This window comes from Halyomorpha halys, unplaced genomic scaffold (genome assembly GCF_000696795.3).
Source record: "Halyomorpha halys isolate HHAL.00 unplaced genomic scaffold, Hhal_1.1 Scaffold137.1, whole genome shotgun sequence".
Classification (NCBI taxonomy): domain Eukaryota; kingdom Metazoa; phylum Arthropoda; class Insecta; order Hemiptera; family Pentatomidae; genus Halyomorpha; species Halyomorpha halys.
In genome coordinates, this window is record NW_027110325.1 from 769268 (window position 1) to 786080 (window position 16813).

Consider the following 16813-nt stretch of genomic DNA (forward strand, 5'->3'; position numbering starts at 1 on the left):
CGAGAGGAATTAGATGGTTTAGTGGAGCCCCATAGCTCAACTCCGTATGCCCAGATATATTATAATGTTAATTTTCATTTCTCATTATTTAAATTTTTATTTATTTCTTTATTTACAAGAGTACCGTCTGATTTTAATAACATTTTGTATCATTTGTTTGGTATTATCCTTACCTCTACAATATTATAGTTTATCCTCTATTAGTATCTTCACCCTCCCAATAGGGCTGGTCACCCCGGGAAGTGCTGACTATTACTCCCAATGCAGGAAAGATGAAAAGAAAATTGATAGGAGATAATGTTTTGTCAACTATTATATATATATATATATATATATATATATAAATTTATTTTATTTTATTTTTTCTCTCTATTGTCTTTAAATGTTTATATTGTATTTTGTAATGATTTCAATTTATTTCATTTTATTATCTTCTACTATATAACTTTTTGTCATCTATATCTTCAAGTTAAGTTTCATTTTAAATTAAGTTACTTATTTGTATATTATTACCACACCTCCTAACAATTTCTCCTCATTTTCATATTTTAATAACCAAATATATTATATATTAATAAAAAAATAACTTGTTCACATGCTTTTAGCAAATGTATGGGAACACTTCTAGTTAGGTTGTGTTTGTATTACCAGGGTGAGAAGGCGGATGCCCTTTAGTGACTAGTTTTTATGAAATTTCAAAAATTCCTATCATTAGTGCTACTTTCCACTGATAATGCCCGCTCTGAAAGTCTAAATTTATCACTAGCATTTTAAAGCTACCATTAGCATTAACATTCTTGAACTATGCGAAAATATATCCTAGATACAAAAAATTATAATTTATCACTAAAATTATAAATAAATATATTGTTATAGCCGGCAAAAGTCAAACGAATAAAACAAGTATGTGACAATAACAACATCCGTTGCTTCATTTGTTTACCAAGCATTGTACAAGTCTTGGATTTTCGGGAATGGCAAACGTGTAGACGCAACATAAAATCACATTTCTATACCAGTTAGTTTCAAAAAAAAAAAAAAATAGTTCTACTATATTTTCAATTATTTTCTTTAATATAAAATTGGTGAGTGAACAACAATCCTCCTTACTTAAATATATAGTTTTTACACAGGCAACAACGTTTCGGGGTTATCCCTCATCTTCAGGTAGCAAGAAAACAAATTTTCAAATTTAACATAAGCTTACAACATTAATCCTTTATCACATTATTCATTAAACTATTCATAAACTATTTACCTGATTAACATTTCTAAATAATATATATTATTACCTCCTAAATTAGTCACTTCAAGTTAATAATACAAGAGCCTAAGAGGAGAAAAAAGGCAGTTATCTCACCCCAATTTTTTATTACTTTAATGAAAACTATGTATAAATAATAGTCAAAATTGATGAGTCTGTCAATTATAAGTAAGGGGATTAAAAAATGGCCGCCGTTTCAAAGCGATAAATAAACTAATTTTTCATTCGGAGCTTTATATCTTAAAAAGTAGGAACAACACAAGAAAACCTAAGAGTATGTCATTTAAAGAAGAGTAAATTTGCTAAAATATGAGACCTAATAGAGTTATTTACGTTAAATAGTTTTAAAGATATAGCTTTTTAAAAAGCAACATTTCATAAAAATGTTGTATGGGACGTACTGAAAGATCAGTTGTTAGTGAATTTATTTTGAACCATTCATATAGCTCTGAATGAAAAATCAATGGTTTTCAGAATGAAACAGCCCCCATTTTTTAATACCCCTACCTATACTTGGCAGACTCATCAATTTTGACTAGTAATTATACATAGTTTTTATTGAAGTAATCAAAAATTGGGATGAGATAACTGCCTTTTTTTTCTTCCCGGCTCTTGTACTATATTATAAAACATATTATTGTCAATAATTGAAACTTGTAATAATCAACTATTACACATTTTTAAATAAAGGAGAATAATTACCTTTCTGAAGGTTATCTTTAACTATGATAACAACTAGATAGAACTATAACAATAATCTCCTACCTTTATTATCACAAATATGAAAAATCTAACTAAATGTAAAACAATTTATTAAAAAAACTTTTTATATAATAAAAAAACAACAATAATTAAATAAATCTAAATTCTATAACTATTATACAATCCTAAATTGTTAATTTATTTATAATGTCTATATAATGTGCGCATAAATTAGTGTCTGTTTGAAAATTAATAGCTTTGTCTATGTTTTAGTAATATGTACTGCTTCTGTTATTTTTCGATTCTTACTATGCATAACTATATATAATATTTCTTGATTATTGAAATAAAATTGATGTTTATATTTAATACTATGATGTGCCAGTATTGATGTTTTTTATATTTTTACAATTAATCTTATGTTTTAATTGGAGGATTAAGATAAATTCCAACAAATCCCATCAAATCACCTTTACCCTTCGTCGTAAACCTACTGACTCCCTACAGTTTCATTTAATAATGTTACTCTTACCCCTGTCGAACAGATCCGCTACCTTGGACTACATTTGGACAAACGATTAACCCGGAATCCTCACACAAGACTGAAAAGACAGGAAACTGCACGTCGATTTCGACTATTACAGCACTTACTAGACAAACGGTCTAAACTTCCAACACATTACAAAAGACTGATCTACATGACTAATAAAGCCAATCTGGACATATGGAGTTGAGCTTTGGGGCTCCACTAAACCTCCGAATTCCTCTCATATTCAATCCTTACAATCCAAAATCCTCAATGCTCCTTACTTTGTTACAAATAAAATCATACATAAAGACCTTAATGTTCCCTATTTAACCAATCTAACCCAGGCCAGATATCACTCCTTCCATTACAAACTCCCTAACCACCCAAACCACCTAGTTTCCAATCTTGCATCCTCTTCCATTCCTGACAATTCTCCAAGGCGCCTGAAAAGAAGATAGCCACGAGACCAGCTAATGTAAATTGTCATTAGAGTGCTACCAATGGATAGTTTCTCTACATGCCTGCAACACTCCAATTTAACTGAGATCAGATTTACTACATTTATTATAATGTACAGTTGTAAATAGCAATAAATAAATATTAAAATATAAAGAAAAAAAATGTATCCCTAATGTACAAACCTTCCCAGTCCTGGTTGTTAATTTTATAAACAGCATTTAGTTTATCTTTATAGTCAATTTTGTTTTTCATATTATCAAGAAAACTTCCCAATTTTTCATTATTATATAAACCCAACTTCAAGTTATGCTGTTCTTATTCTATAAATTTCATTTTGATTTGATCGGTTAAATTGAAAAAACTATTTTCTCATAAATAAATTATTTTTTACTATATATTCAGTATGAAATACTGAGTTGGAGAAAATGGAGAAACCACCTGTTACCACTAGTTACTCGAGAACCAGGCAACAGGTAGCCATCTTTCAATGATTAGTTAACCTGCTATCTACTATGTGGAGCTAGTGTAGCGATATATCAGTGCCCTCTACTAGAAGCATTCCTATTGGTCATTAGATCACTGATGGCTTGATATACCTTTCCGCCTGATATATGGGATTCTTTCGACAATCCGTAAGTCTCTCTAAATTACTGCGTCTCGTATTATATAGAGCAGGCAGTGGAGAAAATGCCTACTGGATCGCTGAGAACCGTTGTTATTAGATTAGTTAGCCAAGAAATTTACGATTCAGAACACTAAAATATATGGCCTTAATGTTAATATTAACGGTGGTTCTTTATAATTTTAAAAAGATTCTAAAAATTCGAAGACGAATATTTTTCTAGCTCGTAGAAAAATATAAATTGTATCTATATGAATATTTTTTTTTAATATTTATTTATTGCTATTTACAACTGTACATTATAATACATTTAGTAAATCTGATCTAAGTTAAATTGGAGTGTTACAGTTGTGTAGAGAAACTACCCATTGGTAGCACTCTAATATAAATATTTTATTTATTGATATTTACAACTGTATAAAAAAATACAACCAGTAAATTTGATCATAATGATATGATACAGGATGTAGAGAAACTACCCAGTAGTAGAACTCTAAAAACAGTTTACAATATAAGGTCACGAGGCCATTTTCTTTTCAGGCGCCTCGGAGGATTGCCAAGAATGGAAGAGGAAGCAAGGTTAGAAACGAGTGGGTTTGGGTGGTTAGGGAGTTTATTATGGAAGTAATAATATCGGGTTCGGGCTAGATCGGTTACATAAGGAACATTTAGGTCTTTATGGATAGTTTTATTAGTAGGGTTGCGGGGTTAGGGGTGCGGTCAGCAAAGAACAACATAAATAAACAAAACCATATTTATTTATTTATGGTTTTGTTTATTTATGTTATTCTTTGCTGACCGCACTCCCCGACAAACTTCTTCATGTATTTATTATATATTATATGAATAATATTTTAAAGAAGTTATGTTAAAATATTTACAAAAAAATGTACTTAAAGAAAACATAGCTGTTAAATAACAAGACATTAATTTGTAATTGTAATTAAACCAATTGATTAATAATTACTCAGAATGAATTATGAACAAATTATAAATGAAAATGAAGAATAATCCTTATTAAAAAGAAAAAGAAAAAAAAAATTAGAAAAATATTTAAAACGTTCAAAGAAATCAATTATTCAGCCGGGTCAGTTACAAAATTATTGTAGATTACAATTAAAGAAATAATTTAAGGAAATATGTGATTCAGGACAAAATACCTAAAAATATGTTAAAACACAAATATGTGATTTACAACAAAATATGTAAAAAAGGCCACATATTTAAAAATATGTGAAATAAAAATGGCTTCTTTTGGCCAAAAATGTCTTGAAACATCTATAGATAGTAAGGAATCGCAGATATCATGGTCAGGTAAAAATATGTGAAAATATAAAAATCCTATCCCTGGTTATAACTAACCCTAACCATAACCCTAGTTATAAAATCTTCAGTAGTTTGCTAACCTTCGTTGTATATCTTACTCGTTGATTCCCCACTAGACCTCTCTACTCTGTGACATTTAATACGCGATACTATCTCTACTAGGTCACAGTTCATTCTTATCTCCTCTCTATTGCCGACCTCACTGTCATAACTTCTATTTATGTCTCCTATCGTTATCGAAATATCGCGAATATTCCCTGGGCAAAAAATGGATTGGATTCTATAAAAATGTAAATATAGCTGATATTTTTTGTTATAATTTTGCAAACTGATATCGGTAATGATTTCTCGATCCTAAGACGAATCACAAAATCTTTTAGTTCACTTCACATAAAAAAAAAAATAAATAAATCATATCATTTTCTGTCTTATATTTATATTGCTTTGGGGCTCCACTAAACCTTCGAATTCCCCTCGTATCCAATCTTTACAATCCAAAATCCTTCGTAAAATCCTCAATGCTCCTTATTTTGTTACTAATAAAACTATCCATAAAGACCTAAATGTTCCTTACGTAACCGATCTAGCCCGAACCCGATATCATTCCTTCCATAATAAACTCCCTAACCACCCAAACCCACTCGTTTCTAACCTTGCTACCTTGCTTCCATTCTTGGCAATCCTCCGAGGCGCCTGAAAAGAAGATGGCCTCGAGACCTTATATTGTAAACTGTTTTTAGAGTTCTACTACTGGGTAGTTTCTCTACATCCTGCATCATATCATTATGTCATTATGATCAAATTTACTGGTTGTATTTTTTTATACAGTTGTAAATATCAATAAATAAAAAAAATATTTATATTAGAGTGCTACCAATGGGTAGTTTCTCTACACGCCTGTAACACTCCAATTTAATTTAGACCAGATTTACTAAATGTATTATAATGTACAGTTGTAAATAGTAATAAATAAATATTCATATAGATACAATTTATATTTTTCTACGAGCTAGAAAAATATTCGTCTTCGAATTTTTAGAATATTTTTAAAATTATAAAGAACCACCGTTAATATTAACATTAAGGCCATATATTTTAGTGTTCTGAATCGTAAATTTCTTGGCTAACTAATCAAATAGCTACGGTTCACAGCGATCCAGTAGGCATTTTCTCCACTGCCTGCTCTATATAATACGAGACGCAGTAATCTTCAAGCATTAATCTACGGTCAACTATCTACACCTCATTATAATAAATACATATTTATACTTTTTTTAAGTTATAAAATTACTAATTAATTAGTAATTTATATTGTTGAATTATACAAAATTTATAAATACATATTATTTACATATTTTTTTAAATATTTGACAATTTATTAACACATATTTATGTACATATTTCGGATTTTTTAGCACATAAAAGTCCTATACCTAGTTATAACAATTATATTATGGGCTTATTTGGTAATTTATATTAGTTTAATTGAACGTAAATGTATGGGGTGCCCGATTTGATACACAGAAATCAGAAGTCGAAACTGTAATAATCGATTGTAGAAATTTGGTACAGAAATATCAAAAAAATAATTTATAATTCAGAAACATTTCGCTCCGCTACAAACATTTTATTTATTTATTGATATCTATAACTTTATTAAAAATATATAAAACAAGTAAATTTGATGTTAGAGTTATACAATGTACAATGTTATACAATTATAGGCATGAGAAGAATCTACGTATTGATAGAACTCCAATGACATTTCTAGGGAACATCAGGGTGCTATCAGACACCTAGGAGGATTATTAGGTAATGAAGGAGAAGCCAGATTAGAAACAAGTGGGTTTGGGTGATTAAGAAATGTATCATGAAAGAATCGATATCTAGTTCTGGCTAAATTACCATTGAACACTGAGGTCCGAATGGATGACTTGATTTGTGACAAAGTAAGCAGTATTAAATATTTTACGAATGATTTTGGACTGTAAGGATCAGATACGAGATTTCCATAGTCATGCTCTACGATGAAAAAAACAATTTTTAGAACATATACTTTCTTCATATAATTACTATAAAACTACAAGTACACGGTATAATTTAACATTAATAATTATTATAATTAAAACATTATTTATGTTTGTAGAATTATTTCCAATTGTCTATTACAATGCGTTCTATATTCTCTAGGTGTGTGCCTGATCTGAGTAGGTTTTGAAATGGAGGTAGGTTTGCTTTGGTTTTTCCAACACCTAATCGTTTTGTTTTTTTCTAGCAGGTAGTCTGTTTGTTATTTCTATTTTGTTTGTTTAAATTTAGTGTTGTTAATTTTGTCTTATGTGTTAATGTGGGTTAGAGTAACATAAATTTAAATTATGTGCATACGATATATAAATGTAAGTTTTACAGTAATTAGTTGAAGAAAGTATTTGTTCTAAAAATTGTTTTTTTCATCGTAGAGCATGACTATGGAAATCTCGTTCTAATCTGGCTGTTCATTTTAGGACATGACTGTGCAAACAATAAAGTTGCGAAACGTCGCCTAAATAAAGTTGTATCATTGACTGATCCTCAAGACCACAAAAAATATATATATAAGTTAAGCTCCGTCGCGAACAGAACTTTGAAAAAAAGGGAAAAAGGACCGTGAAATGACACAAAAGATCAACTTAAAGACTCCTTTATTTCTTCTTTTAATCCTCTATATATACATTTTTGCAGTGTCAGGTCCCTAGGTATTAGAGGGATAACACTTACACCTTAACTTTATATATATATATATATATATATATATTGCTATGTATCGGTCATTTGACAATCCTGGGTATTATTAAGGTGTTTCGTCATCTGCCCCTATACCTAGTCAGGGTATCCTTCTGCGAAGCTTTTAGTGTCCCCGGATATGAAAACATCTGTATTAAGTTTGTCACATTACCAGAGGCCCCTGAGAAAATTAGATTGGCTAACCTTTAAGTGTCAAAACACAAAATAGATTGGGACGAGGGACCAGAATCAAATTAACCAGGTGCAAGCCCTTCCTGGACATGTATAACTTTTTTTACACATCCTCGGCCCTGAGGAGGGGGACGCCTGCCTCGGGAATCTTCGGACATCGATAACCAATCAGAGAAGAGATTTAAAAATAAGGTAACGCCCCAAAAGGGAAGTGGGAGAAAAAGACAGAGGAAATTTAGAAGAGCAGACGGAGACACTCAACAGGAAGGCTTAGACGGGGGAGAACCACAGTCAGGAAGCAGACTTAGAGGATGCACTTCGACCAGACGAAGGCCACGAGACCTGGACATCCCTGATGAAACAGAGGACACCTACGGTACTACATCCCACGGCATCAGCAGCTATAAGTATAAATTAACTAATAAGTAATCATGTAATAATATATATTTTATGGCAACCTTTATCTGAATCATTTTAATCATAATAACAAATTGTAAATAAATACTTAGTTTCTTTATGTAGTTTATATACTATTATATAACCCAATATATCACTCTTTATTATACTATATAATTAATGGTAACAACATTTTATAAAGGTATTTAATTGATAAACACACAAACAGCCTTTGGAAAGGAATCCAATTATAATAATAGTTTTTTAGGACTCAATTTATAATCTATTAATTAACTTATTTTTGGATAATTGCCTTCAGCGATTATCCTGGCATCCCAAGTAAATCTGCTACTAGTACATAGCAATATATATATATATATATATTAATTTAATTCTTCTCTGTAGTAAACCCTACAGAAGAGGCGTGTATTTTAGTAATTTGTGTATACACCATGCAAAAAGCATATTATATACACAAAATGTTAGTACAATTTATTATAACATTGTTCCAATATGCACAATGCAGTAGAGAGAGAAATACAATAGAAAGAAGAATAAAACATTTTTTTTTTAATTGATTTATTTGCTTGTCGCATATAAACATTTCAGAACTCTTTGTTTCTTGTATCTGTTATATAATACAATACAGGTTTTATGTTAGTCATTTTTACACTCCTGTTTACGAAATTAAATTTATCTCTCTACTACCCCTCCCTCCCTTCCGATCTCACTTTTTGTCCCGCATATCTTTTTGTAGAAGTTTTTGATATCCCTAAATGATACTTAAAACAATTTTTCAAAGAAACATCCTTAGGAAAATCAAATTGAAATCACTAAATAGCTATTTAAATAAAGAGGATAATGTGCCCCTTGGGACAGATAAACGGGAGGGAGAAGATTATAGTGCCATCGGACTGACATTAGATAGCGGCAGAGACAAATTGGATCCACGGCTCTGATTGAATTGCCCCATCTGCTTCACTTGCCCGCTAGTCAACAGTAATATATATTGGGCTATATTAAGGATTTATAGGATAAGTAGGAGTCCTTATAAGGATACTAACAGGACAAGGTAACAATAAATATTAAAGGAACTTCAAACAAACAATCTATCGCTACAGTGAAGGGTCAGGGGGTGCAGTACTTGGTAAGGAAGTACTGTTACTATACCAATGGTCATACAAGGAGGTATTTTGGTCAGAATCACGCTGGCCGACAATTTTTTAACCCAACTAGGGGTACTCATTTTTTACAACCCCCACCGATCTCTCACAGCGCTGAATCACGGCTACTAACAGCTATTCATAGACATATTAGGTAATAAGTTATAAAGTAAATGGCAAATCATTTTATCTGCAATACCATGTAAATAAATACTTTCTTCCGTTACGTAGTTTAGATACTATTGTATTATCCAATACCTCCCCTTATTGAATTATAAATTTCAATGGTATCAATAGTTTATAAATATAAATATATATAATTGGTAAACTTGTAAACACAAAAGCGTTTATAATGGAAGGAATGATATCTGATTGCGGCTAGATCGGTATAGAACATTAAGGTCTTTTTATGTATGATTTCATTTGTGACAAAGTAAGGAGCATAGAGGGTTTTGCGAAGGATTTTGGATTGTAAGGATTGGATACGAGAGGAATTCGAAGATTTAGATTGTCTTTATTACAGTCATGTAGATCAGTCTTTTATAATAAATTGGAAGTTTAGACCGTTCGTCCAGTAAGTACTGTAATAGTCGGAATCGACGTGCAGTTTACTGTCTTTTCAGTCCAGGTTATTCGTTTGTCCAGATGTAGTCCATAGTAGCGAATCTGTTCTACAAGGGGTAAGAACAACATTGCTAAAGATTACCGTAAGATAATAAGTAGGTTTACTACAAAGGGAAAAGTTGATTTGATGGGATTTATTTTAATCCTTCAATTTCGTCACCATTCTTCGAGGGCTGTGATATGGGATTGGAGAGTTTGGGATGCTATTAAAGGTTTATTATTAACTGCGAGCACACATGTATCTTCAGTGAAGGTAATGAGGATAATGTTAGGATTGGTTGGGATGTTAGCTATATAGAAAATGTAGAGGATAGGACCGAGTATACTACCTTGAGGGACACCAGCGGACTGAGAATAGAGAAATGAATTGGACCCATTGTGGTTTATTTGGAATAATCTATAAGTGAGAAAGGAACGGAACGTAAAAATATAAATGAATGTAAATATTACTTACATTGGAGTAATTTTTTATTATTTATTTAGTTATAAAATATATTGAAAATATATGCTTTGTAATAAATGGTCTATATAAAGTTATGATAGAAAGATAACGATTGGTATGTGCCAATCGTTTTGTAAGAAAGAACTCAACTTTATTTTCTTTATAATCATTTATACCTTTGTTATTTATATAATTTAAACGAATCTAGAAAATTAGTGTCACTGTTTTACTCTATTTTATAAAATTATGTAAATATTGTATTTGTTTGGTTTTTATGAGCCTTTTTCTAAACTCTAGGCATATGCACCTCTTTTTCGCCCGGCATTAAAAGGTTTATATATCAGCTGTGATGAGGCGATGAAGTCACCGTTGTGTACCGCTACATACCTCCGCAGTGAACAGACCCCGGACAATAGGAGCTAATTCGACATGACTTGGACAGTTTGGCGGACAATGGTCGCTATTAGTGTTGGCCGATGCTGACAATAGCCCCTTCAGATTCCAGGCAGTTCTCCAGGATCTGATGAGAAATATAGGCACCTAACCCCAGCGAACGGTGTCTATTAAAGGATTATCGGTGTCTAGCCGGCATATATCTTAGTGTCCGATGGCTTGTATAGAAGGGGGTCGTACCCAAGAAATCTTTTTAAAGACGGATCCTGAATTTTTATTTTTATTTTATCAAAAGTAAAACTCGGTTGAGCCTTTCGCTCAAACAAAGTTCAGACGAAATACATTACCCTCCACAAATCATACACTAATAATCTATAATTCATATTTTTAACTACTTCATATATAAAAAAACTTTAAAACTATTAACTAAATTTTAAAAACTCTTACCCCTGTAGAACAGATTCGTTATCCTCAAATCCTCACACAAGACTGAAAAGACAGGAAACTGCACGCAGTTTTCGACTATTACAGCACTTAGACAAACGGTATAAATTTCCAACACATTACAAAACACTGATCTACATGACAATATAACAATAAGGCCCATCTGGACATACGGAGTTGAGCTTTGGGGTTCCACTAAACCTTCGAAATCCAAAATCCTCAATGCTCCTTATTTTGTTGCTAATAAAACCATCCATAAAGACCTGAATGTTTCTTATGTAACCGATCTAGCCCGAACCCGATATTATTCCTTCCATAATAAACTCCCTAACCACCCAAACCCACCAGTTTCTAACCTTGCTTCCTCTTCCATTCCTTGCAATCCTCCGAGGCGCCTGAAAAGAAGATGGCCTCGTGAGCTTATATTGTAAAATGTTTTTAGATTTCTACTCCTGGATAGTTTCTCTACATCCTGTATCATTATGTCATTATGATCAAATTTACTTGTTGTATTTTTTATACAGTTGTAAATATCAATAAATAAATTTAAAAAAAAAATTAAAAACATTTAATTTTAAGCTAACATTTCTATCTATTTTCCGAAGCTAATAAATCAATAAACCAAATAAGTAATACTGGAAGATCGTTGATTGGTCGTTTGTATTAATAAAAAGGAAGATAATCCAGGTGCTGCCTAAGAAACAAACTCAAACTGTAATAAAACTATTTAAAGTGAGCCAACGTTTCGCCCCACGTTGGGGCTGCATCAGGGTTAAAAAGAATAAACACTTAAATGAGGTAACAAAGCAAGAAAATAGATAATAATTTTTTTTTTAAATTTTAATTATTTATTTAATGTAATTTACAACTGTACAAAATAAAACAATAGGTAAATATGTTGTATGTTTCATATACACTTGAAAATCCTGGGTAGGAACCACCCATTGGTGGTACTTCAAACATTAATTTAAATTAGAAGGTCCCGTGGCTATCATCTTTTCAGACGCCTCGGAGGATTATCAGGGATTGGTAAGGATGAAAGATTAAGAATTAATGGGTTAGCATGGTTAAGGCGTTTGGAATGAAAAGACGTATATCTGTTTTGGGTCAAATCTGCAACGAATGGGATGTTAAGGTAAAATGAGTTTATTTGTGACGTAATAAGGAGCATCAAGGATTTTACGTAGGATTTTGGATTGTAACGATTGAATGCGGGAAGAATTTGATGGTTTGGTGGAGCCCCAGAGCTCAATTCCATTTGTCCAAATTGGTCTGATTATTGTAGTGTATACTAACTTTTTGTAGTGAATGGGAAGTTTAGAGCGTTTGTCAAGTAAGTGTTGCAGCAATCGGAATCTACGAGGAGTTTCTTGTCGTTTCAGTCTTGTGTGTGGATTCCAAGTAAGTCTCTTGTCAAGATGGAATCCTAAGTAACGAATCTGTTCAACAGGCTATAATAAAAATAAAATTTAACTAAAAGATAACAATACAATACAGATGAACAGTGAAAGGTAAAAAAAAAAATCGGTAGCACTACAACGGTAACACTGAAGGGTCAGGGGGACAGTACTTCGTAAGGATGCTGTTTTACCTTTTCTAGACCAACGGTTGTGCAAGCGGAATCACGATCGACCGCCAGATTTTTACCCAATTAAGGATACCCACTTTATGAGGCTGGGTGGACTCCGGATGCTCCCGAACCCACAGAGGTCAACGGCTACAGGCAACAGATTATCTGCCAATGCCAATTTGAACCCGGGTCCTTGGAGATTGTAGTCCATTGCCTTACCAATAAACTACTAACTTCCACATTAAATAAGAATAAAAAAATGGTTTTAGACAATAATAAAAACAAATATAGAAAGTAGATAAAAATATATAATGAATTTTTTTTTTAGATTAATAATTTATTTATTGTTATTTACAACTGTATACACATATACACAACAAGTAAATTTGCTGTAGGTGACATAGTGACATGATAAAAACATATGGAGAATCTACCCACTGATAGAACTCCAATAACATTTCTAGAGGAGAAGATCTCGAGGCCATCTTCTTTTCAGACTACTAGGAGGATTATTAGGTAATGAAGGAGAAGCCAGGTTAGAAACAAATGGATTTGGGTGGTTGAGAAGTTTATTATGGAAGGAACGGTATCTGGTTCTGGCCAAATCGGCAACATATGGTACATTGAGGTCCTGATGGATGACTTGATTTGTGACAAAGTAAGGAGCATTAAGGATTTTACGAAGGATTTTGGACTGTAAGGATTGGACTCTGGAGGAATTTGATGGTTTAGTGGGACCCCAAAGCTCAACTCCGTATGTCCAGATAGGCCTTGTATAGTCATGTAGATCAGTCTTTTGTAATGGATTGGCAATTTAGACAGTTTGTCTAGTAAATGTTGCAATAGTCGGAATCTACGAGCAGTTTCTTGTCTTTTTTGTCTTGTATGAGGATTCCATGTCAGTCGTTAGTCGAGATGTAGTCCTAAGTAACGGATCTATAATGCACTTAAAGATGGAAAACAGGAATAAGAGTATTCTCAAGAATAAAGGAATTAAATTTCCTCCTTTTCTATTTCTTCAATTAGAATAGAAAGAACGCTAGGAAATAATTAGAGCAGTAGAAAAGATAGAGCCACTTCAACTGGGAGTAATACAGGATTATATCTTTTATTTTATTATAATAATCTATTATTATGTCCTTTAATAATAGGATTATATTAGCTTTAAGGTCACTTAAGATTACTCCTTACACCAGACAACAATAATCAAAGCTGAGGAAAACAAGATAGGAAACTAACAGTTGACGGGATTTTAATAAAAGGAGATTAAATTGATTTTAGTTTGCATAGGGAAAGAATATTGTTTTATGATAAGGTACATAAATATCATTACTATCTAATCAATGTTGTTAAAATGATTTGATAGTTTTACAAGACCATTTTCTTTTCTTTTGAAAGTTAACGCCATATTTAGTAATTAAATTGTTAACAGTATTTACTTAGTAATAATATTTGGTTTAATTTAATTTATTATTAAACAACTTTTGACCAGTATGACAGCTGCAGCAGTGTTTATAACTACGAAACAGTGACATACACATCTTGCCAGCAAATTAGTTTCCTCTGACCTAACAGAATGGATCATCTTTTATTTTAAACCGTTATCTAGTATTTTATTTTGTTTACATTGATTCTGTAAGATTGTTTATTTCATTTCATTTTTGTCTAAATGGCCTTTTATTTTGACTAACATTCAATATTTTATTTAACCTTATTTCTTTTAATTATATTATTTCAAAGTTTTTTGAGACAAGGTAATTATTTATTAAATAAATCCAAAAATTAGAATCCAATTCTGTCTCAACACTTTATTTCTCACTAGTCCTTTTTTTTTTTTTTTTATTTCTTTGTTTTTTAACGTTTCGGCCATTCCAGCCATCTTCAAGGACATCTAAATATTCAACAGCTTATATTATATCTTCATTTTTAAACAGTTATAATATAACATACCTTTAATACAAAAATAGTGAGAAATAAAGTGTTGAGACAGAATTGAATACTAATTTTTGGACTTATTTGTTTTATTATATGTTTATGTTTTCTATTGGTGGCATTATAAAATAAATGTTCATATTCGAGCCAGTTCGTTTCTTTTTTTTTTCTTCTAAAAAGATTTCCTTTAAAAAAACACTCGATTGAGGTAGTTTTAACAGGAGCATTTAAAGCCAAATATTTGATAAGTATAAGAGTTCAATTACTCACCAATATGAGAAGACATCTGTTCTCCTTGTAGACCGAGCAGCAGCCCAGAAGAGCAACTATCACAGACAGGACTCCCGCCGCGACAAGGATGTAGGCGGTGAGAGGATACGTGATGTTAGTGAGGAGGCTGACATAGCCGTGCTTAGTAAGGATTGTCCAGAGGCCAAGAAACAGGACGCAACCTCCGCTAACCTGCAAAGTAAATAAGTAGGAACATGAGTCAAAAGGCCCAAGGAAAACATATTTGATAGTACAAGAGCAAGAAAAAGTTAGTTATTTCACCCCAATTTTTGATTACTTTAATGAAACTATGAATAATTACTAGACATAATTGATGAGTCTGACAAATATAGTTAGGGTGAATAAAAAATGGCGGCTATTTCAAAACTTAAAATTATTCAGATCGTCGTCAAAACAACCAACACCAAAAAACCTAATATAACATTATGTTTTATTTTTATTTTTTTAATTATTTATTTATTGTAATTTACAACTGTACAAAATAATACAATAAGTAAATATGTAGTATGTTTCATATACACTTGAAAATCTTGGGAAGGAACCACCCATTGGTGGTACTTCAAACATTAATTTAAACTAGAAGGTCTCGTGGCCATCTTCTTTTCAGACGCCTCGGAGGATTATCAGGGATTGTTAAGGATGAAAGATTAAGAATTAATGGGTTTGGATGGTTAAGGAGTTTGGAATAAAAAGACGCATATCTGGTTTGGGTCAAATCTGCAACGAATGGGGTGTTAAGGTCTTTATGAATGAGTTTATTTGTGACGTAATAAGGAGCATCAAGGATTTTACGTAGGATTTTGGATTGTAACGATTGGATGCGGGAAGAATTTGATGGTTTGGTGGAGCCCCAGAGCTCAATTCCATATGTCCAAATTGGTCTGATTATTGTAGTGTATACTAATTTTTTGTAGTGAATGGGAAGTTTAGAGCGTTTGTCAAGTAAGTGTTGTACAATCGGAATCTATGAGCAGTTTCTTGTCGTTTCAGTCTTGTGTGTGGATTCCAAGTAAGTCTCTTGTCAAGATGGAGTCCTAAGTATCGAATCTAGAACATTATTTAAATTAGAGTAAATATGATGATATGTGAGCCTCAGTAGAACTGTTTAGGCTTAATAGTTCCCGAAATACAGTTTTTTCTAGAAGCAATATTTCATTAAATAAACTGAAAAATCAGTAGTTAGTGCATTTAATGTGGGGAATCGCTCAGGAAACATGAAACATACAGATGTCTAATAACACTCAGATTAATTTAGCAGAAAGCTACTTTAATTTACGACATTCATCTCCGTAGGAGAAGTAGTCTTCATGATATTTGCTAAAATAAATTGATTTCTAGTTGTTCTGACAAAATTTTATGTGCTAATATCATAAAAACTATTGCAAAAATAAGTGTTATTTAGTACTTTAATATAAATTATACCATGGAGGATTTTTAAAAAATGCTAGTTTTACACTCAATTTTGACTAAGTTGAATAGACCAATCTAGTTGGTTATCAATACCTCATATGATATAATCTTTTTAAAAAGAAAATTTATTTTTTTATAGCATTTAAAATGAATCACATTTAATCATACTATATATACATCTTAAATATTAAAGCAAAATAATAATTTATTAAATAAATCAAAAATTAGTATCCAATTCTGTCTCAACACTTTATTTTTCACTAGTCCAACGTTTCGGCCATTCTAGCCATC